This window comes from Panicum virgatum, chromosome 5K (assembly GCF_016808335.1).
Source record: "Panicum virgatum strain AP13 chromosome 5K, P.virgatum_v5, whole genome shotgun sequence".
NCBI classification, from domain to species: Eukaryota; Viridiplantae; Streptophyta; class Magnoliopsida; order Poales; family Poaceae; genus Panicum; species Panicum virgatum.
In genome coordinates, this window is record NC_053140.1 from 3,680,262 (window position 1) to 3,703,892 (window position 23,631).

Consider the following 23,631-nt stretch of genomic DNA (forward strand, 5'->3'; position numbering starts at 1 on the left):
GATTGAGGTTTTTAGATTGCCTAATTCACCATCTCCCCCTCTTAAACTAGAGCACCCAATCACTTTCAAGGGGTGGGGCGGGGGAGTAGGACAAGTATGGTTGTTTATTTGTTTGAATCTAAATTTGAACATAGCATATCCGCTAGAGAAGGGAAAAATGGGGTCCACAATAGGAAGCGCGTCGTGATGTTCCCAATAATTATGAAAAAAATCATACAATTATAAGTGAGTTGCCTATATCCACGTATAATTATTATAGATAATAAAAGACTCAATTATATTTGTGAAAGACCAAAACCACAAACCTTATGTGCAAATGCATTTTCTCGCATGCAGTCAATTTCAAAATGTTTTTCATTCTCATACAGTTCACACGGTAAGAGAGTATACTTCAATTTTTGCTGGGGATGCATAATAACGCTACCTGTGTAAGTGTAATGGATTTTATAGAACTATCTGATTTACACCAAATCCAGTTTTTTGCCCATTTAATACATATATACAGCTATATCACTACACCATCGCTTGACAGAGGATGAAGGCCTTTTGTTGCTAAAATTTTGCTTGACTGGGCTCTGCTGTTCTACACTTCTACTCAGCTGATCTCATTTGTGCCCAGGAGGTGGTTGTGCTACTCTGTATGGTGGCGAGCATTGAACCTTGCAAGTTGAAACAGAACGGGGATGCCGAGCATGGTTGCAGAACTGACGCTGCCATGCCTTCATTCCATCCTCGTCATCAGATTCCCGGACTTCACTTGGCCGTGGCAGTCGTCTAGCAAGCTTCAGATAACACTTTGCCAAGATACAATCAACTTAACAAATCGGTGGCTGAAGCATTGAGACTATGGACACAAGATCGACTCGTGTTTCTTTGCTAGGTTCCGTTTGAAGTTTACCAAATCATTCATTTGTCATATAAGTTGATTATTTCCAACATTGTTTGACAACCCATTATGTCCGATCGTCAGCAGGTCTGAATAAAGTTCAGTTCGTATCAAAGCGTCAGTCAGGTTCCGGCATTGTTTCTTTTTTGGTTATATACTGAAAAATGGTAGCCACGAAAAGATCAAATAAGAAGAAACTTGGGAAAATAATTAAAATGACAACTTGAAATGTGTCTTGTGTGGTGAGTTACTAATGAAGCGCCTCCACGAGTAAGAAGGCGCTGTCAGCGAAACTCCCAGAAAACATCGATCTTGGCCTCCCATGAATCAGAAGAACAGCTAAGCGAGTTAATCCGGGATTATGAAGGCCATGAAGGCAAATCAAGCCAACTTCTAAAATAGCATAACAGATCCGGTAAACTAGCTGACAGGACCAACAACTGCTCGATAAACCAATTTGCGGAGAGCCGCCCACAGCCACATCAAATTAGACGCTGCGGATAAACAAATCCGCGCGCAGCTGAATAGCGACTCAACACCTCGGATCGCAGACAAAAAAAAACATTGCAGCAGCTGTGCTGACTCAGTTGAATGCAGAAGAAGACGACGACCAGTGAGGAAAAAAGTAGGGATCTGTTCAAGAACCAATCTGCCATTCTCACGACAGATGCGTGGAGGATGGGACAATCAAGAATGGATCTACACCGACGGGTCTCTCTACGCCCGCAACGGAACCGAGACGGCACGGGTAAGAAGCCATCTGGTTCTCTCAAAGGCGACGTCGTCTCCAACCCCGCACGAATCATGGACCAGACACGGCACGGCAGCGGCAATCATCACAAATTCAAATCGGAAAACGAAGCTCTGAAGAAAAAAAGAAGAAGAAGAAGAAGCCGGACAAAAAGAGAAGAGGACTCAAGCGCGGGATGAGGACGGAGGAGCCATGGCCGAGTGGTCGATCTGGTGGGGAAGGCGACGAGCTAGGTTTACGCGAGGCGGCGGCGACGGAGGGAGAGGACAAGATGGGGGGCGCCTATATAGACGCTGCAGCGAAGTCATGGGCTGGAAGTGGCAAACTGGTCCACGGGCCGGAGGCCACGACGCTGGAGGCCCGTCTATCAAACAAACATGACTCCTCACCTCCGCCGCCGCCTTCCTTCTCATGTATACCATTACAAAAGATGGCTCCGACGTCCATACTACTAAAAAGTTTGGTGATACTTCTATATCATCATATTTTTTTATTCTGACGTCTGTATCATTTCATCCATCATCCGTTAGAAGTTAACAGATATAGGGTTCTGACATGTGGACCTGATCCAGTAAAATGACCATTTTACTCTTATATCAAACCTTATCCTCCCAACTCTTTCTTTCTCACGGGCACCACATCCACTCGAGGCCTCCATCCACGCCCCATCCACCCCAGGCCGGCGCCCCCATCCCACGCCGCCGCCGCCGCCCCTCCTCCCTCCCCTCCGGATTCCCCTCGCCGCCCGCGCCTGCAGCTGGAGAGGGGCGTGGGGGCTTGCACGGGGGCGTACGCGGGGGGCTGCACGGCCGTGGGCGCCCGCGCATGGGGATCCGTGCGCTGAGGGCGTTGCCCCGCGTGCAACGTGAGGGTCCGCGCGTGGGGGTCCGCGCGCTAGGGGCACCGCCCTCCGCTCGCTGACCAGGCCGGACGAGGAGACAGGGCACGCCGGACCAGCGGCGCTGCACGGGGGACCAGGCCGGGCCTGCACGGGGACCAGCTGCGTGGGGGGCTGCGGAGTGGGGTCATTGGGCCGCTGCGGAATGGGGCTTGAAGACGCGTCCGGGCACTCACATGCGAGAGGCAGAGGAGTACGCAGCGAGCAGCAGGTACATTACTGAATTGTTGCTCATGATTTTGCTACTAGAATTAGAGAGGAGAGATTTGCTTGTATTTGCTTGCATATGTGATGAGGCTACATTGTTGTTCATCTGTAGGATGGACGACAATAGTCGTTTCAAGCTAGAAATTCAAATCGTTGCTCCCAACTGTCGTGGTAGATGGTACAGCTTGGAAAAAATTGTGGATGCTGACTTCACCAACTTCAGAGATTTAGTTGATGAAGTTGTTGACAAGTGTCCTCCCAGTTTCGGCGACGTAGTGAAACTGTTTTACTCATGCATGGATACAAAGGCCAATATCCAAGTCTGTTCTAACCAAGTTTTGGTTGAAATGTTTGCAAAACATGAAACTTCAAAGTGCTGTTATATGACTTTCTGTTATCATTGCCCTGGTAGTGAGCCTCCTGATATTCCTGTATGTGATGTTACTACTACTAGCAACTCAGTTGCAGCCCCATGCACTCCTTCAATGCCATATCCTAGCATAGCAGAACCAAGCTTTGGAACTCATACCCATGAAACTGAACAAATACCCAACCCAAACCCACATGATGAGTACCTAGGTGTGGATAGGGAAGGGTTGTATATTGATATTGGTCCCGAAAATCCAGAACCTGTCAATCCTCAAAGCCAACAAAGAGATCCTGAGCCATCCCAATCAGACACATGCAATGATTCTGACAGTGATGATGAATCTTCCTCTGATGATGAGATTATCAAAGATAGTGAGCCTCCACAGAAGCCTGAAGCTAGCTATAACAAGATGGATCCTCCTATGGCTGTAGGCACTTTATATTCAGACATGACTGCTTTTAAATTGGCTTTAGCTACACATGCTACCAAATATGAGTTCCATTATAATATTGAGGCGAGTGATAAATCTCGATACAGGGTGTATTGTAGTGGCAAGAATGTGGGCTACAGGTGGAGAATTCATGCCTCTACTCTACAGGATGAGGTCACAGTGAAGGTAATTTTTTTTGAGTTGTTAGCTTTGTATTGGTTCATATATTTTTTCTACTACATGGCCATTGAATTATTTTTTTTGGCAGATAAAGAGGAACCCATACCCTCATGAGTAGTGTCACAGCGCTAGGAGGGCAGGCGCTTGTGTAGGGGAGACTCATTTCTGGGTGTGTGATCAAGTGCTTGATTGGCTCAAGGAAGATGGAATTTTGGGAGCCACAGTTCTGAAAAAGAAGCTCAAGGAAACTTACAAAGTTAATATGACCTACAGAAAAGTTTATCTAGGTAAACAACTTGCTATGGACAAAATTTATGGTCCTTGGAATAAAAGTTTTGACAATCTTTATAGATTTAAGGCTCAGATAGAGGAAAGCAGTCCAGGATCCTTTGTTGTGATTGATCACCACACCATTGACAACAAGATAAGTTCATTTTTTGGCCACTTTCTTTGCACTGATTTCTTTTCAACAGTACATAACCACTAATTACTATATTCGCAGGTAAAGGATCATAAGGGCAAGAACCTCGATGACCTGATGAATACATTAGACAGCGGACCTTGATTAAATGGAATCAAAGGAAATTGATTGTCCAGCAGTTTCAAGGCAAGATTATGCCTTATATAGTTCAAAAGTTGAGGAAAGAGAGCTATAACCTTGACATTGAAGTTATCACAAGCTCACCTGATGGTATTGGAGAACTTTGTGCTAAGGAGCATTCTGCCAGCAGCTACAGGTTTGTAGTCAACTTAATTGAGAGGACTTGCACCTGCAGGGCTTGGCAAGGGTCAGGAATACCCTGCAAACATGCTATTGCATAAGTCACATCAATTCCTGGTGCTATCTTAGAGGACTATGTGCATGAGTACTACTCAGTTGACAAATTCAAAGCTGCATATCAAGGTTCTGTCCCTAGTATTCCTGACAAGTCCTGCTGGCCCAAAGTCACACATGGTTTCTTCATGCATCCTCCATTGCTCAAGTCAACTGCAGGAAGGCACAAGAACAGGATGAAATCAGCTATGGAGGGAGGTAGTGGAGGTAGTGGTAGCAAAGGGACTGGCAAGAGGAGACATAAGTGCCCAATATGCAAAGAGTTAAGGCACCACTGGTACAAATGTAACAATGGGAATCCAGAAGATATAGCTGCAATGGAGCGTGAGAGGTAAACTCCATGGACATTACTACCATATGCGTTTGCCTTTAGACATCTATATCAAATAATTTTTTTTCAGGGGTCCACCAAAGAAACAGCTCAAGAAGAAAGCAACTGCTTGTACCACAGAGAGTAGCATTATTGTGGCCACTCCTGCATCAGGAATAGTCTGGCCACACAATGAGACAGTGGCTAATGCTACACACAAGAAAGGGAAGAGAAAATCATCTTCATCATCATCAGGTGCCAAGAAAAGGAAGAAGACAACAATCAGTACTTCAACAAGTACTGCTAGCAGGTATGGTCTTGTTCTGTTCTCACTTTTTAATATTTTGTGATTTACAGCTCACTGATAGACATTTCTTGCTTTCACACAAGATCTGGAACTGGATCCAATGATCCTGTGCCTCTCCAAGTTCTGCCTCCTGTTCTGCCTGCTGCCTCAGCACATACAGCGCTCACACCAATGAAGAAATGTGATGTCACGAAGAAGCTAACACCAAAAAGGGTGCCAGTTCAGGTTGATAGCCCGGCCAGCCCAGCTGCAAATACTAGAAGCAAGAAGAAACTGAGCTTGAATAAAATGTGATTGATGAGTGTTATTTTGTTCTATAATATTATGCAATGGAGTTGTATTTAAGACACTTTAGTTTCGATGACCAGTCCTGTGGAGATGGAAACCAATAACTTAGGTGCTTAAATGTTGGTGCAATGAACAAGTACTTTGTGATGTAATTTATTACTGTGAATTATTCCTCTTATGTAGGCAAATATAATGTTGTGTTACTGTCCACATGAATGGTTCTGATGCTGTACAAATGATGGACAAAAATATATTTTTATTTGTGCTGTCCAAATATAATTTATTTGTGCAAGAATTAAAAAAATATATCGTATTGCAAACCATATTACATTTCTGCGTGGAGTGCCATGGAGTGGCATGGAAGACAAAAAAATTTTGGTCATGTATTCAAACGTTGGAAGCAAAATAGAATGGCATGGAGGGTAAATCATTTTTTGGGCACCCAAGGGCATCATGGACCTTTTGCAGCTCTGTTAGCATCCGTTACCCTCCAATCCATCCATAATGGTACAGACGTCAAAACGAAAAAACACGATGATATAGAGGTGTCACTAAAATTTTTAGTGATATGGACGTTGGGGCCATCTTTTGTAATGGTATATATGTAAAACCCTCTTCCTCCTCATCGTCCGCCCGCCCCTCCACTCCGCCGTGCAAGCGGCCTCCGCCACCGCGCGGCCGCTCTCCAAGCTCCAGAAGCCGGTGGTGCTGCTCATATCCTCGGACGGCTTCCGCTTCGGGTACCAATTCAAGGCCCCCCTCCCGCACATCCGCCACCTCTTCGGCAATGGCACCTCCGCCGCCGAGGGCTTGATCCCCGTCTTCCCCACGCTCACATTCCCCAACCACTACTCCATCGTCATCGGCCTCTACCCCTCCTCCCACGGCATCATCGGCAACTACTTCCCCGACCCAGTCTCGAGGGACCACTTCAACATGGCCAACCACGACCCCAAGTGGTGGGGAGGGGAGCCGCTCTGGGCCACCGCTGCCGCCCAGGGCGTGCTGGCCGCCACATTCTTCTGGCCGGTTCGGAGGTCCAGAAGGGTTCCTGGAACTTCCTGGACAAGTACTGCCGCCACTACAATGGCTCGGTGCCATTTGAGGATAGGATCGACACCATCCTTGGTTACTTTGATCTCCTGTCTGACGAAATGCCATAGTTCCTGACCCTGTACTTTGAAGATCCTTATCATCAGGGGCACCAGGTGGGTCCTGACGATCTGGCAATCACTGATGCGGTTATCCACATAGATGAGATGCTCGGAAGGCTCATTACCGGTTTGGAGGCAAGGGGAGTGTTTGAGGATGTGAACATTATACTGTTGGGGGATCATGGTATGGTCGGAACATGCGGCAAGAAGCTTGTGTTCCTTGAAGAGTTGGCTCCATGGATTAAGCTGAAGGAAGATTGGGTTCTGTCAATGACGCCATTGCTGGCAATCAGGCCGTCGGATGGTGTGTCCCTGGCTGTGGTTGTGGCCAAGATGAACGAGGGGCTTGGGTCTGGTATGGTGGAGAATGGGGAATATGTGAGAATGTACTTGAAGGAGGATTTGCCTTCTCGCCTGCATTACTCAGAGAATTACAGGATCCCACCAATCATTGGGCTGGTAAAGGAAGGCTATAAAGTGGAGAAGAAATGTTCCAAGAGGAATGAATGTGGAGGGGCACATGGGTAGGACAATGCCTTCTTCTCAATGAGGACCATTTTCGTGGCACATGGACCTTGTTTTCAGGGGAGTAGAACTGTGCCCTCATTTGAGAATGTGGAGATATACAATGTCATGGCTTCCATTCTCAATTTAAAGCCCGCTCCGAACAATGGTTCAGCTTCTTTCCCTGGCACTATCCTTTTATCAAGCAAATGAGCAAGGATACACATCTGAGCTGTGGTTTCATAGGAGTAAGGCCATGTTGCTGCCTGGTGTTCCCTCTTGTTGTTGTTGTTGTACCTATTAAATTCGACTTCTGTCAACGGCAGCTATTCACTGTATCTGAATGAAAATGCTGCTAGTAGAGAGTATCTCTTCTTTAGGGACAGCATTCGGAAACATGATTCATGTCAAACCAATAGCTGCTCCCCTGTGCTGGGTTTTTCTTGAGAGTTCATTTGAGCTCCGTAATTCTGCTTGAGGTGATAACAATGCTCGTCCTATTGATAACATATGCATGGCTCCATGTCTCATGGTAAACCTTTGAACCTTTGTATTTCATTATGATAACTTTGTTGGGTCTCATATCATTTCTTATCTGGTAATGCGCCGGGCGTCAATATGCATAATTTCATAAATATAGATGTGCCCAGTTACACATCCCACCATATTAAACAGTAACAGAAACTTGTGTGGTAGCATATGATGTATGCGGGCAGTGAAAAATCCTTACCTCCTTGCAAGTCCACCAGTTATTTTCCATACTGTGTTACTATTTGTACTTTTTGATAGGTATTTTGTTCATGTCTTTCTGCGCTTTCATCGTCATTTGGTACTGTTGTGGTAGATTAGATGGAAAGAGGTAAGGAGGCGAAGGCGTGCTCGCCCTCTGCTAGGAGGCTCTGAGCAACCAATTAAAGGGAGTGTATTTCCTTGATTAACTTCCTTCAAATGTTCGCCTGTGCTTATATAACAGCAGCCACAAACAAATAGCACTCTCCTAACAAATAAAGCTCCTCTCTTATCTTATAACCTAAACAAACTCCTAATAACCCGACTAAAAACTTGAACCACTAGTTTCTCTTGCGATACACTCTTCATGATAGTAGAAAAGAATTTTAAAATATGAGTCATGTCCGTTTTTGTATCACAAAACCTACTTTATTATGAGTTTGACTCAAAGAAAGAGGGTGAGCATCAAACAAGAAATTTACTTCTGATTTTTGTGCTAGCATTGCACTTAGGACATTTGTTCAGGCACAATCTAAACCTACTGATTCACACTTGCATGTCTTCAATATGATGCATGTAGTTAGGTGAATAATTTATTTCTGAGAGCAAATCATATACTTTTTTCTATATTCTGTTGTGTTAAAATAACGCTGAATCAGCATTACAATTTCCTTTTTTTCCTTGCAAACTTTCAGTCCCAAGCAAGTTTGGTTAGGCTAGAGATAAAACTATACAGCATGACACATCGCTGCATTTCCACCGGCAGCCCGGTTTCCTATAAATCATTATTACACCTAAACAATGCACAATAAAGAGTTTATAATGTCCAGATTATAGAATGTGACATAAACTTCTAAACATTACCAACTACAACTGCACTGATGTTAAAAAATTTCTCATATTTGCTAAGATCAACTATAGAATTTCTGGAGCAATACAAGGGTTAAATCCTTGTCCAATGCTTCATATTAATGTTTCTTCTTACCTTGATATTTTGTAGCTGCGATGGTGGGTGCGTGAGGTCTTTCCACCTAACTGATCAAAACTGTGAAGGATCTAGATGCAGATTAATCCTTGGGCTAACCAAAGAACAGGCAGAAGTATCTATCTAGTTGCCTATTTCTTTGAGTTTGCATTTGCTATTGTATGTCTAAAATTGAAATAGTGATGTTTTCCATTGATAATTCAGATGATTCTTGCTGATGATGACAAAGGTTTTATATGCAAGAACAGCAAGTATAAGCAACATCAATGTTTTGCTTGTGGAAAGCTGGGATCTTCTGACTTGTCATCTGAAGCTGAGGTAGGCATGGCAGAATCCTATTTCGTCAAGAATTTGAAATTAATTTATTTTGAAAGATTCGATGAAATGGCACTTAGATTAGGTAAAAAAAGAAGAAAGGAACATTTTCTGTTGGTATTGGAAAAGAATGCACAAGTATCGCAGGATGCACCAGAATGGACATATGCTCAAAATGCAAGAAATTCTGTTACCTGCATGGCTGCCTGTTCTCATTTGAATATATTGAATTCTTTTTGTTTCTGCTTGACTCGACAGGTGTTCCAACGTGAGGCTAATGATTGTGGGCGCATTTACCACCCAAAGTGTGTTGCTAAAGTGCTCTACCCGACAGTTCAGAGTGATGGCCAGGTTGGACTGGCTTGTTAGATTACTTTGGAAATTTGGGGTGACATCTTGTGCAACTAAATTGCCGTAATGCTCAGTGATATTTGCCAGAAGCTATAGAGCCTGCTTATGACTAGCATCAGAGGTTTTCAGAGATTTACCATTATCCCCCCTTCTCTTTAATTTAGTAGTAGATGTCTTCTCAAGGATGCTGATGAAAGCATCTAATCATAATATTATCACTGGCCTTTTACCTGAAATCTCTCCAGGGGGATCCTTAGTCTGCAATATGCAGACGATACAATCCTTTTTCTAGAAAATGATCTAGATAAGGCTAGACACTTTAAGTGGATTTTATCTTGCTTTGAGAACCTCTCAGGCATGAAAATCAATTATGATAAGAGTGACCTCATAACCTTGGGGATGACAGAGGATGAGCAAAATAGCTTTGCCAGGCTCTTTTGCTGCAAGGTTGGACAGTTTTCTTTCAAGTACTTGGGGGTTCCTCTTCACTATGCTAAACATAGAAGAGAGGATATCCAACCTGTGGTAGATAAAATTCTGAAACGAGTTGCTGGTTGGAAAGGAAGATTGCTCTCCTATGGAGGCAAGCTGACCCTGCTAAAATCATGTCTAGCTAGCATACCTATTTACTTGATGTCGGTGATTAAGTTTCCAAAATGGGCTATTGAGAGTCTGAACTCCCAAATGACACATTTTTTTGGAATGACCATGAGGGAAGGAAAAAAGTATCACATAGCCAATTGGCCACTAATGGCCCAGAAAAAAGATTTTGGTGGATTGGGAATCCCTAACCTTCAAAATTTAAATATGTGCTTATTAGCTTCCTGGATTGCTAGATATTATTTGAATCAAGAAGCAATTTGGAAGAATCTAGTTAACCACAAGTATAACATAATTGATCCTAATATCTTTTGCTACCCTGAAAATAACATTTCACCTTTTTGGAAAGGTGTGATGTGGGCTTGCAAAGCAGCTAAGATGGGCTATTCCTGGAAGATTGGAGATGGGAAGTCGGTGAGATTTTGGAAAGATAGGTGGTTTGGTAATTCTAGCCTCTCTATTCAGTTCTGGCCCTTATATAATATTGTTAATGAAAAAGGAATGATGGTGGCAGAGGCCTGGGATGGATTTGATTTGAAATTCACCTTCAGGAGAACCGTTTCGCCCCAATTGACGAATATGTGGTACGAGGTGTGCGCTATCGCAGATTCAATCTCCTTGAGTGACGATTGTGATGCAATTGTTTGGAGTTTTAACTCCTCCGGCACATACTCAGTGCAATCTTTATACGCGGTAGTCAGTTTTAGAGGCATTACGCCGGTCTACTCCCCTGCAATTTGGGATCTTTGTATCCCCCCCCCCCGAGTTCAAATCTTTCTCTGGCTTCTTAGCAATAACAAACTTCTGACGAGGGACAACCTAAGTAAAAGGAGAAATCTGGATGACGCATCTTGCTTACTGTGCTCAGAACAAGAGTCAGTTAATCATCTTTTTTTTTGAATGCTGCATGGCTGCTAAAGTTTGGGAAATTTGCTCTAAAATTCTGCACACCTCTGTGGGTGTGAGTTTTGAAAATGTTGCTAGATGGTGGATTAGCTGGAAAAAACATATTGCTCTCAACACATGTACTTCAGCTATTCTTTGGAGCTTATGGAATGTACGTAATGCTATGTGTTTTCAGGGCTTGGTGTGGTCGGACGTGAAGTTGGTGCTGCTCAAGGCGACAAGAATGATGCGGAGATGGATGGTCCTATGCAAGAATCCAAGCGAGCTGGAGGGCTTGGTGGCGAATCTGGAAGCGCGAGCGAAACAACCACCGAGAATTTCCTGGGACGAGTCTCCTCCGCTGGCTTCTCCAGTGATACAAGATTGGGAGGCGTTGGAAGTGGAAGATTTGTTAGCTTCTGGCTTGGGAGAGGGGTTTGATGCCCCCAACTCTTCTATGAACTTGTTTTCAGACACTCTTGGTTATGTTTCTAGCGGGCGCGCTTCGAATACGCTACTTTGAATGCTGCAAATGACTTTCGTTTTGCTCCTACGGAATGAAAAGAGGGGCGGTGCCCTGTTCTCTAAAAAAAATATGGTGGCAAGACCAAAATCTTTATTTCGCAGTGTGCTGTGTGATCATTTCCTTTCTCGATGCTCGGTGACAAGTTTCGCTCGCTGTTGTGTGATCCAAGCCTTAGGCTGGAGACCTAGCCCTCCTCAGTCTATGACTGATTTGATTTCTGGTTGGCTTCCTAGAAACTTGGGGGTTCCTATTATCCTGGATCACTGCAGCTCTGGCTTATCAACCTGGAAAATGTGCGACAAAATGTGACGGAGACAGAAGTTCAATCAGGTTGTCTGGAACTATGGAGGCCCGTGAGACAACTTGGGTCTCGTTTTCTGTTATGGGCCTTACGGCTCGGTTTAGAAGGGCCCGTCTGGTTTCGAGCGAAGAGGTCGCCAAAGAAGGAGCGGAGCGTGGCGCGCGGCGGTCGGCGCACTCCGGAGACTGAGGATAGCATAGGTTCCATGCGCTTTCCTTCCCGGTGCCTTCCCACCTGGTTCCGTTTCGTTTCAAACTTGGGCTTCCCGCGGCCGATGGTCCCATCCCATGCCTGCCGGCCGCCGGCGACCACAAGCCGCGGCATCACCCCACGCCGCGTTCCGGCCACGAACGGATCGGAGAGACCTGCGTCGCTGTGCCTGGCACGGCATGCTTTGCTCTCGCTCGCCGCCGCCGACGGCCGTGTCAGTCCGCCGGGGAACGTTCAGTTGGACCCGGGGAGTTCGGCATCTATCTTATCAGCGTCAGAAGCATGCATGCCTTTGCTTCAGCGTCCGGGATATTTCGTTACATCCGGACAGGTCAGGTCTTTCAGTTAGGCTGCCCGCACTGGGCTCTGTAAGCGATACGCAACGCAGCTTACAGAGCCGATTTAGAGAGAAAAACGCTGCAGCGGGGCGCGCTACCTCGCTCTCTATGGTTGCGGGCGAGACTCCGCTCTCCAAACCCAGCGCAGATAGCGGCCGCGCGCTACGCCGCCACCGTGGCGCGGGTCCCACACCGTCCCGCGGCCTCGCTGCGTCCGCCCCGCTCGCCGCACCACCGCGGCCGCCCCTGCTCGCCGAGCCGCGCGAGCTCGGTCCGCACGCCGGGCCGCGCGAAGGTCGCCCCGCCGCGGGCCTCCACCGCCGCCGCCCCTGTTCGAGCTCGCGCCGTCCCGCCCCGAGCCGCCATGGCCCCGCATGGAAGGGGGGAGGCGCCGCAGAGGAAGGAGAGAAGGTGACGAGGGCGGAGAGAGTGCGGGGCAGGGGAGGAGAGGGAAGGCCCGGCCGCGGCGAGCTCGGCCGCCGCCCTGCGCGGAGCTCCCCGGCGCCGAATCCGGGCCGCCGAGCTTGAGCCGGGCCGCCGAGCTCGAGCCGTGCCGTCCAAGCAGGCGAGCTCGAGGGCCACTGCAGCTCGGCCGCGAGGAGGAGTCGCGGCGAGGTGGGCGCCATGGCCCCGCGCGGGAGGGAGGGCGCGCGCCACCGTGGGGGAGCTCGCCAGGGAGGGAGAGGGAGGGAGGGAGGCCGCCGCCCTGCCTCGCCGCGCAGGCCCGCCCCGGGCCGAGCAACCCCGCCGCCGGGGGCAGGGGTAGGGACGGGCGTCCGCCCCCCGCGCGCGGAGCGCGGCCAGAGATGAGGAGGCGGCGGCCGCGAGGAGTGGGGCGCAGGCCGCGAGGAGTGGGGCGCAGGCGCGGAGGAGGACGCGTCGGCGAGGCAGCCCGCCTGCGCCGCCGAGCTCGCCTGCGGCACCGTCCCGCCCGCCCGCCCGAGCGAGCCGCGTCCAGCACGCGAGTTGAGGGAGCAGAAGGGGAGGCTGCGGCGTGGACTGCCCCCTTCGCCGGCCTGCTGGCCACGCCGCCGCGGCCGTCGGGCGCCCCGTTCCCCCCGTTGCTGCCCCGCCGCCTTCGCGGAGCTCGCCGCCGCTCCGGGAGCCCTGGAGGCCGCCATGGCCGCGGCCTCGCCCTGCAGTGGCCGCGCGCTCCTCCGCCGCGGGGGGCCGTGGCGAGGGAGGGAGGAGGGCCGCCGGCGGGTGAGCAGCAGGGGGCCCTCCGAGCTCTGCCAGCCACGGGCGCGGGGAGGGCCGCCGGGGAAGGCCGGCGCCGCCCACTCGCCGCGGAGGAGAAGCAGGGGAGGAGAGAGACATGGGGAGAGGGAGTGGATGGGTGGGAGATAAGGTTGGGTGGGTCCCACTCGTCAGGGATAGTAGAAGAGGTGGGTGGAATAGATTTGAGTAGAAAATGTAGATGACTAGGATATAGAGAGTGAGATATAGAGAGTGAACGAGCGCGGAGAAACTGAACGTAGAGTAGAGAATCTCGATTACCAGGATGGAATATTTTTTTTAGAGAGTGAATTTAGAGAGTGACGAGTGCGGAGAGCCTTATCGCCCGTGTTCAGACCTGCCTCTTTCACACGCATTTTTTCTCTGACGGGACCAGGCCATGGTTGATCGCAGTTCAGCTTTGAACGGCTTTGGATTGTTAGTTAGGCCGCGGTCGGGCTCAGTTGTTGTCAGACGGTCGTGGCCGGCACTTCCTACCTCCCCTGTGTTTCCTTTTTCCTCCCACCCTGAGAATCTCCTCCCGGATCCACTCCGGCTGACATTCCAAGATGCGAGAGCTTCCAAGGATAAGGAGCTGGACCGACGCCTTGTCCCCTTGCAACCACCTTACACGCTGCGGTTTGGTGACTGTAGACTTCGCGATCGCCACTCCATCGCGTGCCATACATGTGTGCGGCATGCTGCCGCGCACACGCCCCTGTCACCTCCGGTCTCCCTCCCTGGCCGGCCATCGCCGCGCCGTCGTCTAGGTTGAATTCATCCGTCCTCGCCATGTTGACAACCATCGCTTGCCCTGTGTGCTGCCACATCGTTTAATTTCACCCTCATCGTTCTCCGCGTGCCACCAGGCCGACATGGTCGATTGTTTCCACGGCGGCGGCCGCCGTAGAAGCAACAACGCATGGTACTGGCGCTGCTGGCCGGAGTTGGGACCATAGAAGCCGGGAACGTGGAACGTGGCCACGTTCCTCGTTCCGGAACGGGAACGGGAACGTTCTGGGAACAATTTAGTGTAAAAATCCTTCATAACCGCTGTTCCTCGTTCCGGGAACACTCCGGTTCCGGGGACGGTTCCGGGAACATGGCTACTAGGGTTGGGACAAGTCGGGCATCCGCCCGTTCTCATGTCACAGATGACGAGACGGGCTTGATGTAATCGCCCGTTCTGATGCCTTCCTCTTCCTCTCCCGGCCGGGTTTTCCTCGTCAGGATGGCGACATGGCGGAGACCCCTCTTGAGGATCGCGTGCGAGCGGGCGCTCGGCGCCGGCGACCGAGAGTGTGTTTGTCATGACGGCGAATGCGTATGGGGTGACCTCAACCGCTCGCGGTAGCTCGGACATGGCAATCCGACCTAAACACAAGATTGCAGGATAAAGATCTTTAGGATCATTGGTGACGCAGCATTAATTTGGATGACGCGACCGGACGAGGCGACCCTGTCTGCTTTTCGTTTCTAGAGTTTTCTGAATTAATTCCTGCTGAGTTCTGCCGAGGAATGAGAAGTGGAGATGGGAATAAGGGAAAGGGGATAAAGGGGCAGTGTAACCGGATACGGCACATGCTTGCTATCCAAACCGATGTTCCTCCTACTGAAAGCGCAACGGATATGATTCTTCTTCTCCTGTCCAAAAAAGAATGGATAGGAGGGGGCAAAAGATTCTTCAGAAACTGCAGGCACCTGGACGCAGCAGGATAAACTACAAAAAGATGCAGCCAGTATTCCGTTGCTGGATATCTATCTCAACTGTACTGGTTTGGTTCCTTTGCAATCAATCCACCAAGAACCAACATTTTCGTCTTCCCATCCGATTTGGATCTAGATGCTCCTCCTACCTTGTCCTAGCTCCTTTTTTTTCATGTGTGGTCACTAGCAAGGCAGAATCAACGGAGGAAACATTGTTGGGGCCCTAAAACTTTGGAACAAACAAGGTTGGTGGCGAAGTGATATATTCGAATGATTGTGGTCTTTCCCTTCAGGCAATAAATCTGTCTAAAGACGTTTCATGTTGAGTTAGTGTTTTTCTCGACAATTTCCTACTTGTGCAATTTTCCTTTTCGGGAGGCGTGAAGAGCTTTGCATGTATACATCGGTGAACAGTATCATATATTACTGTTGCACCAATAGAATCCAAATAGCGTTCCATCTAATCTTTCCAAAAAAAAGCATCCCGTCTAATGTGAATGGAGAAGGATGTTTCATACAAAGTTTTCTTTTAAGTACAGTTGATTGTCAAACACCTAACAGGCCAAAGTTGCTTAAGAGTTGTACTACTTGTACTACTACAAATCATTGGAAGGGTTCACTTTCAGAGGGGTATTGTAGGATATGCATGATGCATGAGAAGTGGAAAGATGAATAAAGAGAAGTGGCAAGATTTTCCCATTGAGAGTAAATCAGAAGCCTCCAATGATGCAAGTGTGGTATGGTTAGTAGAGCAGGATGTGCTTGACGGGTAAACAAAAAGCAGGGATTTGGTTCATATGTATCTACTCTGAACTTTTACGTGTTAAGTATGTTAATCTGGATGGATCACCTTCTTTTGAAGCATTCTTTAAGGTAACTTTGGTTTAGTGCGAGTTAAAACAAACGTCATTGTTCTCCACTAATAGTCATCTAAACACTAAAGATAGACCTGCTATTTAGGTCTACTGATGACTGACGATAAGAAAGGTAGAGTCCATAAAAACACAAAATAATGCCACTAACAAAAGTTGGATTTCGGTGCTTAGAAGACTGATAGAGTATCTATCCGGTTCATATTATAAGTCATCTGAAAACGAAAGATAGGAGATGGAGTAGGAGAAGAACCCAAAAAAAATGTCTTGTCTGACCTTTTCTTTCTTGAAACCATCTTTAAACAAACAATGTTACAGTGTAACAGATATAGTAGAAAAACTTGTATGATTTTTCTAGTAGTTATGATAAGTCTACTAGGAGCTACAAAGTACTAGAAATCTCCCTATTGTGGTAGTTATGGTGATGACCTTTTTGTCTATCTTGTACATTGGCACCTAATCTTGATAACAATGCTTGCTTGCATAGTAAGGGCTCTCTAGTTCTCTATTCCCTCCCCTGTTATTTGGCCAATGCTGGTGGTCTTTGGTACAACAGAAGCCAAAGAACTATACATATATATGATATCTTTACCAACACCAACTACTTTGTATTATGTTTTGTTTGCCCCATCCTATGACATTACGTCTCCTCATGAAACTTTCTTATAGTTGAACTAGAATATTCCAGTCAAAACAAGGCATGCATGTAGTATCTTCCTTGTTTATCACATGTTTGAAATGAATCTCGTCAAGGTTGCTGGGTTAGTTGAGGTGTACTTGGCAGTGAACTAAAATAACTTTCGTGGGATTTCAAATTAGATTTCTATTTGAATTAATAATTTCCCATAGGATTTGAATTTTTAAATCATAATTGAAAAAAATCTGTATTTATTAATAATTCTTGGAAGATTCAAACTGGGCCTAATAATTCTAATTTAACGTCAATTTGATGGCTCATAGAGGAAATATGTTAGAATTACCATTGGATATCTATGGCATGTGGCCCCAGAGCCCACATGTCATACTCACATCCAATGATATTTGCAAATATATGCATGCTTTCATGCTATTGTCAGGAACAGATCTGTATTTCTTGATGCCGCAGTTTTGTTTCCTGTCTGATAATACACCAGAAGTAAACGTGCAGACAAGACCACTGAATAAAATTACCTTTTCTAGATAGATGAATAGATGATGCATCACCACCACCCACATCATCCTAACATGGTACATATTTTTCAAGTACTCCTACAAACAACTAGCAGTAAGGAACTCACAAGAAAATTGATACTGGTAATGTCGGTGTCCTGACCCGGCGGTCCGGACCCAACTAGTGATGATGATGCATGTTCCTCGTCCCAGATGTTGATGCAAGAGGCAATACAGTCACGCACGGGTTTATCCTGGTTCCGGCTGTGGGGCCGTACGTCCAGCAAAGGGGTGTGCGAGAGCAATGTACTGTCCTGCACCGGGGGTGCCTGTAGTAGGGGGTAAAAGCGAGGCGAGAGAGGGAGGGAAGCTCCTAGGTCTTTGCTAGAGGAAGACTTGATTGAGGCTAGTGCCAATATCGGGGCTCAGAAGAGCGTATGTGCTCTGTGAGTAGTGCCGAGTGTTATGTTCTACCGGATGGGCCGATCCCCCCCCCCCCCCCCCCGCTAAAGGAAAGCCCGCCTCTTCCTTTTATAGACACAAGGAGGGGCGGTGTACATGCACAGAAGATCGTGGAAGTCATCGTCTTCTCCCCGAATCGCGGGGGTGCAGTGGTCGACTGTGGAAAGTACACTGTGGGGTATGGCGCATGGCGTGGCAGTCATCCTGGGCATCGTCCTTGGCCTTGCGGAGATTGCGCCGGCGTCCTGGTAGCTCCAGCGGGCGGCGTGGTCGTTGCTGTAGTGGGTACTGTCGTCCAGGCGTGGTGTGGTGACGTTCTGAGAGTCCTGCAGGCCAGGGTCTTGTCCTGGTCAAAGCCAGAGCCACTTCCGAGGGTCGTGCCCATGCCGTTCCAAGGCTCCGCGGAGGGGAAAGTTTGAAGGAGGTATGGGGAGTTGGCAGTACAGTAGCTCGAGCAGTGCCGAGCACGTCTTGCACCGCGTCGCAGGTTTCCATAGTGTCGCCATAGCGTCCGGAATGGCGGAGCAGTGACCGGAGTTGGCGGACTGGACCCTGGTCACAACCACTGTGCGGAATGGCGACCTGACGCCGTTTGACCCGGGCGCTGTGGAGGAGTGATTGGCATTTATGCCTCCGTACAGCGGGCGGGTGAGCGGAAGGGCCGTTTGTCCTTCCTGTCGAGGGGTGGCCTCGAGCGAGGCGGAGACGCGAGGCGCGGTCGAGGGCTTCGACGGGGAGCTCTCGAGCGAGGCGGAAATCGCCCTGCGGGTTCGAGGGGGATGGGCCGCACTGAGTACGTGGGCCGGGTATTGGGCTTCTTTGAGTCCTTTCCTTTCTTCCAGATTGGAAGGAGGCTGTGGGCCTTTGTGGGCCCGGTTGCCTAACACGTGTTTGGGTTTTTAGAGCGATTTTAGTCCCCTGATTAGGGTGCCCTTAATCATGGTACCCGACAGTAGCCGCCGAGCCTTTGGTCGAGTCAGGGGATTCGGCCAAAGGGTATTTCGGCAATTTTACCCCTTGATGTGATCGATCGGCGTTGTGTTCCCGACGAGCGCGTCCGGGTGCTCGCCCATTGGACGTGATAACTCATCGGTCGGGGTAGTGCGCCTGCAGAAAAAGTGCTCCGAGGCGCGCGCCCCTTCTTGTCTTGTTTTGGTGACGAGACACGTCAGCGCACTGAGCAGGCCAGGGTCATGATGGCGCCTACTGCTCTGTAGCCGGTGCTATTGCTGCGCTGTCCCGCGTTCAGGGTCTCAGCCCTGCTTTCCCTGGTTGCCTTGCGGCGCGCCATTCGAGGGCAGTCGGCCAGCGCCGATGCTGCGCTGCTCAGCGTACAGGGGCTCGGCTTTGCCCTGTCTAGTCACATCTCGGCACGGTAACCGAGGGCATCTTTCGCTCGTGGGGTGCCGCACCGTCACGGGCGGTCCAAGCCTTCCCCTTGCAACAGGCTTAAAACTTGGCGCCCGACGCAGCTATAAATAGGGGTCGTGAGACTCCTTTTCCTCTCCAACTTCCCTGCTCTTACTTCTAGCTTCGCCTAAGTCTCGTAATGTGTCATTTTGCCTTTCACGGTCATCCCCCGGACGGGGTGGCCTAGCTTCTTTAGGCTTTGATGCTAGAAGAATGCTTGCGAGCGGCGGGGGAAAGCTGGAGAGGGCGTGCTCACCATCCCTCGGCTTCAGTGGGATTAGCAGAAGAACATTGGGCCCGTGGGGTCCTGCTTCTGTGATGTCCCTTAGCCTGAAGGGGCGTTGAGATGCCTGACCATGGCGTCGGCGCCAGGTTTGGTGGCCGTTCTTCGCGTCGTCCCTCTTGGAGACAATGTCGCTCTCGGGGAGATGGTGCAGAGGGTGCTATCCGCCAGCTTGACCCCCCACCAGGTCTTCGGTGGAGGAGACGCTAGAAGAAAGCTGCGAGAAGGGCATCCCGCCGGACCCGTGCAGTCTAGGGGCCGCTCCTTGCAATCCCGAGCAGCCTGGTTGTAATGTCGGCCTAGGACCTGGTGCTCTTCATCAGCGCTCACTCCTCCCCAAGACGGGGAAAATTACCACGCAGGTGGCAATGCGTTTGTACCTTTCGACGGCTTCGAGCCGGTAACCCTTTGTAATCTTCATTTGCAAAGAGCAATGAAGTCTCCTTCTTCTTCACGGAGAGGATGACCGAGGGTGTGAAGGCGAGCATCAGCCCTGCAGAGGCTTAACCCTTCGAGGGTGTGGCTCGAGTACTGACCATGGCGGTCTTGGTTTGCCAGGCGGGGGCACAACGGTGCTCCAGGGAGCATTGTTGGAGGAGTCTAATCCAGGGTCGGAATTTATCGCTAGAGAAGTGGTGAGGTGGCCACTCCAAGTTGCCTATGCAGATCATAGTCGCCTCGGGCACCATGGTGCCGTCGCTGGGCACGTCGACGTCGTGCTGCTGAGGGCGTTCGAGCAGGCCTGCAGAGGATTTCGATCCCCGAATGTGTGAAGTTTCTTCCGTGGGGGCGCGTCAGCGCACCCGTGGGTGTAGCCCCCGAGGCCTTGGAGGAGTGTTTGCACTCGTCCAAGGGCTATATACGTCGTCCTGCTTGGTTGCTTTACGGGGGAGACTGCTCAGCTTCCTTTTCAGCCGGCATCGGCGTTCCTTTCAGCCGGCCTCGGTGTTTTTCGTGCTGGCGCAGTGACTTGGGATCCCGTCGAACCATTTGGCAGACATGCGTTAAGAGTGGGGGGTTTTGGCTAAACACGTGGTGCTTCACAATCGACAGTTGTCGATCCATTCGAGGGTGCGGCCTGAGTCGCGGCATGCGAGGAGCCCCTGAGCCCCGGCCTACGTGAAGGCGTTCAGGGGACCCTTGACTTTCATTACGACCCTCGTCGCCCTTCCGCAGGGAGGAGGGGTGAAGCGCACCATGCTACCCATGCCCGGCCGCGAGCCATGGCTGCTTTAGTGAGCTGTTAGCGGGTGGTTCAAGTGGACGTCCGTGCCCCGTTCGAGAAGGGCTGGCTCGTGGTCCGTGGACACGTCACATAAAACGCTCGCAAAGGTTCGCTAGGCGGGGCTCAGACCCATTCGATAGGGTCCAAGGGCTCGATGCTCTCCCTCGATGGGATCCCCCTGCTAGGCACCCTCGACTGGCCTTGAACACTGCGTAGGATCTCTCGAACTCTGCATTCGAGGGTAGTTTGTACGGCACATCCATGCAGTGCCTGACTCTGGTGATCTGGGGTGCCTGTCGAACCCTCGACGGGCTAGGCTTCGAACCCTGATCAGTAAAGCCTTGGAATATGGTTCCTTCGAGGGTGAAGAGCCCCTGAAGGGAATATTCCATCACGGTTTGCAAACGGCGCAGATTCGCAGATCGTGTGTGTGGGTCTTCTACTTGTCGTGGGCGACGTGGCCCGGTACATACGGTGCAGTACGGGTGCGCCTTTTCAGGCGGCTGCCACGGGTAGGCGAAGAGGCGTGGGCGGCGGCTGACGGATGGAACAGTGCTACAGTCGCGGCGCACCAGTCGGTTACCACGCCGTAATTATTGCTAAGTGTGCGCGTGGGGGACTCCGCGGTCGTGGGGCCCAGCTGTCGGCGACAGCAAAATCTACCGCATTCAATGCGGTGGATTCGGGCCATGGCGGCGAATCCGCCCGTTTTGATGGATAAAAGCGAGGAAGGGGGGATTGTTTGGGCTCACCTGGCCACTTTGCCTTCGTCTCCCTTGCTTTCTCCGTCTCCCCTGCATCCTGAGCCCATAGCTGAGAGTGAGAGGAGGAAGAAAGAGAGAGCGAAAGCGCACCTTAGCCACCGTAGAGCTTGCTTCCCTGCATCCCCCGGCAGTTTGAAGCGATGTCGGATGTCCAGGAGCCGTTGTCGTGGGGGAGGTCCACCGCCACCGCGACGGTCTTAGAGCAGCTGGTCGCCGACAAGCTGCTGCCGGTGAACATCAACTCAGAGCGGCCGGCATGGATTCCCCCGTGGCCGGAGGAGACCGAGCCAAATCCCCCCGAGGGCTACGTCGTGAGCCTCGCGCGGCTCCACGAGCAGGGATTCGGCGTCCCCGTCGGCAGATTCATGCGGGCGCTGTACGAGTACTATGGAGTGGAGCTGCACAACTTCGGCCCCAACTCCATCTCGCAGGTGGCGGTCTTCGTCGCTGTCTGCGAGGGGTATCTGGGGATCGAGGCGCACTGGGATCTATGGATCCATTTGTTCCTCTGCGAGCTCTTCATCGAGAATGTGTGGGGCCAGCCGAAAAGGTTCGCCCGCGCCGGCAGTCTGATGCTCCACCTGCACCCGACCCGGAGGAATTTGTACATCCCCCAACAGGATGACAACGAACAACGCTGGGTGGACCCGAGGGTGGTTTTACCTGTGCAACTTCGGCAACCGGCTCCCGGCGTTCACCAACAAGGTGCTCCGGGAGAGGGCAGAGAAGTGGGACTGGGGGGTATTGCCCCCACCGCATCAGGCCAGGCTCGAGGTGCTCACCAACACATTACGGCATCTGGCGAGGAAGGGGTTGACGGCGGCGGCCGTCATCGCGAACTTTCACCCGCAGAGGGTGATTCCTCTCACGGAGAGGAATATGCCCATTTTTGACCTCACTCCCGAGGCCCCGAGCACGGGCTCGAGGACGTCGTACGTGCTGCTTCCCCATGACATCGCTACCCGGAGGGCGAAGAACGCGGTGGCGGAGTTCCCCGACAACCCAAACGATCTCTGGGAGATCAAGATGCGCCCCGAGATGGGGTACCTTTCTGTGGTAAGTTCCAGTTTAAATTCGTTGCCGATTTGTGCTACTCCTCTCCCCACTCCCTGATTCTGACTTGGTTGCATTTTACAGGGGGTGAGCCACAGGGGCTACACCTCGAGGCCTCCGGACCCGGAGGAACGCGAAGTCAACCGCCTGCATGCAGAGGCGGTGAAGAAGCAGAAGGACGCGGCGGAGGCGGCCGCCGCCTGGAAGAGGAAGAGGAAGGAAAAGCACGAGAAGGCGTGCAAGATTGCACACGCAGAGAAAAAGCCGCGGCCCGCCACGCCCGAGTCCACCGAGGAGGAGGAGGACTCCTCGGACACCGAGCTCAACTTCTCGGACGACGACGAGGCGGCGACAGGCGCGGGTTCCTCGCCGGTCTATTAAGGGGCTGGCGACGAGGATGTACCAGTGACACTGGGCGAGGCGAGGCTCACATCGGCGTGGGGCCGCCCCTCATAGGGGCGGGGCGGAGGTCGCCCACGCCAACGGCGGGACGAAGGTCTCCCACGCCGGCAGCAGGCTGGAGATCGTCTACGCCCGTGACAGGACAGAGGTCGTCTCCAACGGTGACGGGTAGGAGGACACCCGCGCCCGCGGTGTCGACGGGCGGCGATGGGTCCGTGGCGAGCGCAGAGACGTCTGTGCAGACGGCCTCGAGGCTCCAGGCCGATCCGAGGACGACGCCCTCGGGTCAGTTGTTGAGAGGTGTCAGTGTGCCACGGGCCCGAAGGAGTGGCTCAGGCAAGCGCAGCATGAGCGCCCGGTCAGGGTAAGTGGTCTTGATTTTATCCTTCGCATTCGTTTAATCGACCCCCCCAGTCCTGCTGACTCCAGCGTTTCTTCCTCGATCACCCAGTTCCGGGGCCATTGCCAGGGATGCGGCCCAGCTTGCGCCGACCAAGGCCCTCAAGACCAAGGCGCGCGCAACGCCACACACAGCGCCGTAGCCCCTGCCCGTCGTGGACATAGTGGCGGAGGCCGCGAAGCTCCAGGAGGCGATGGCTCTAGGGGCCCAGAAGGCCCAATAGCTCGAGCGCCGGAGAGTGGGGGCGACGCCAGGGCGGCACTGTAACAGCCGCTCAGGCTGACGCCGAGGGGGAGGTCGGCTGGGGCGATGCTGATGACGCCGCCCGG

General features: G+C 51.0%; 1 non-coding gene and 1 pseudogene across 1 annotated transcript; one reads left to right on the forward strand and one right to left on the reverse strand.

The window, feature by feature from the left end:
* Positions 1-1,119: 1,119 nt before the first annotated feature.
* On the reverse strand, positions 1,120-1,246 carry LOC120710922. Its single transcript, XR_005690091.1, has one exon. It is a non-coding gene; the product is annotated as a small nucleolar RNA snoR83 (small nucleolar RNA).
* Positions 1,247-2,858: 1,612 nt separating this feature from the next.
* On the forward strand, positions 2,859-7,457 carry LOC120710431 (annotated as a pseudogene).
* Positions 7,458-23,631: the final 16,174 nt, after the last annotated feature.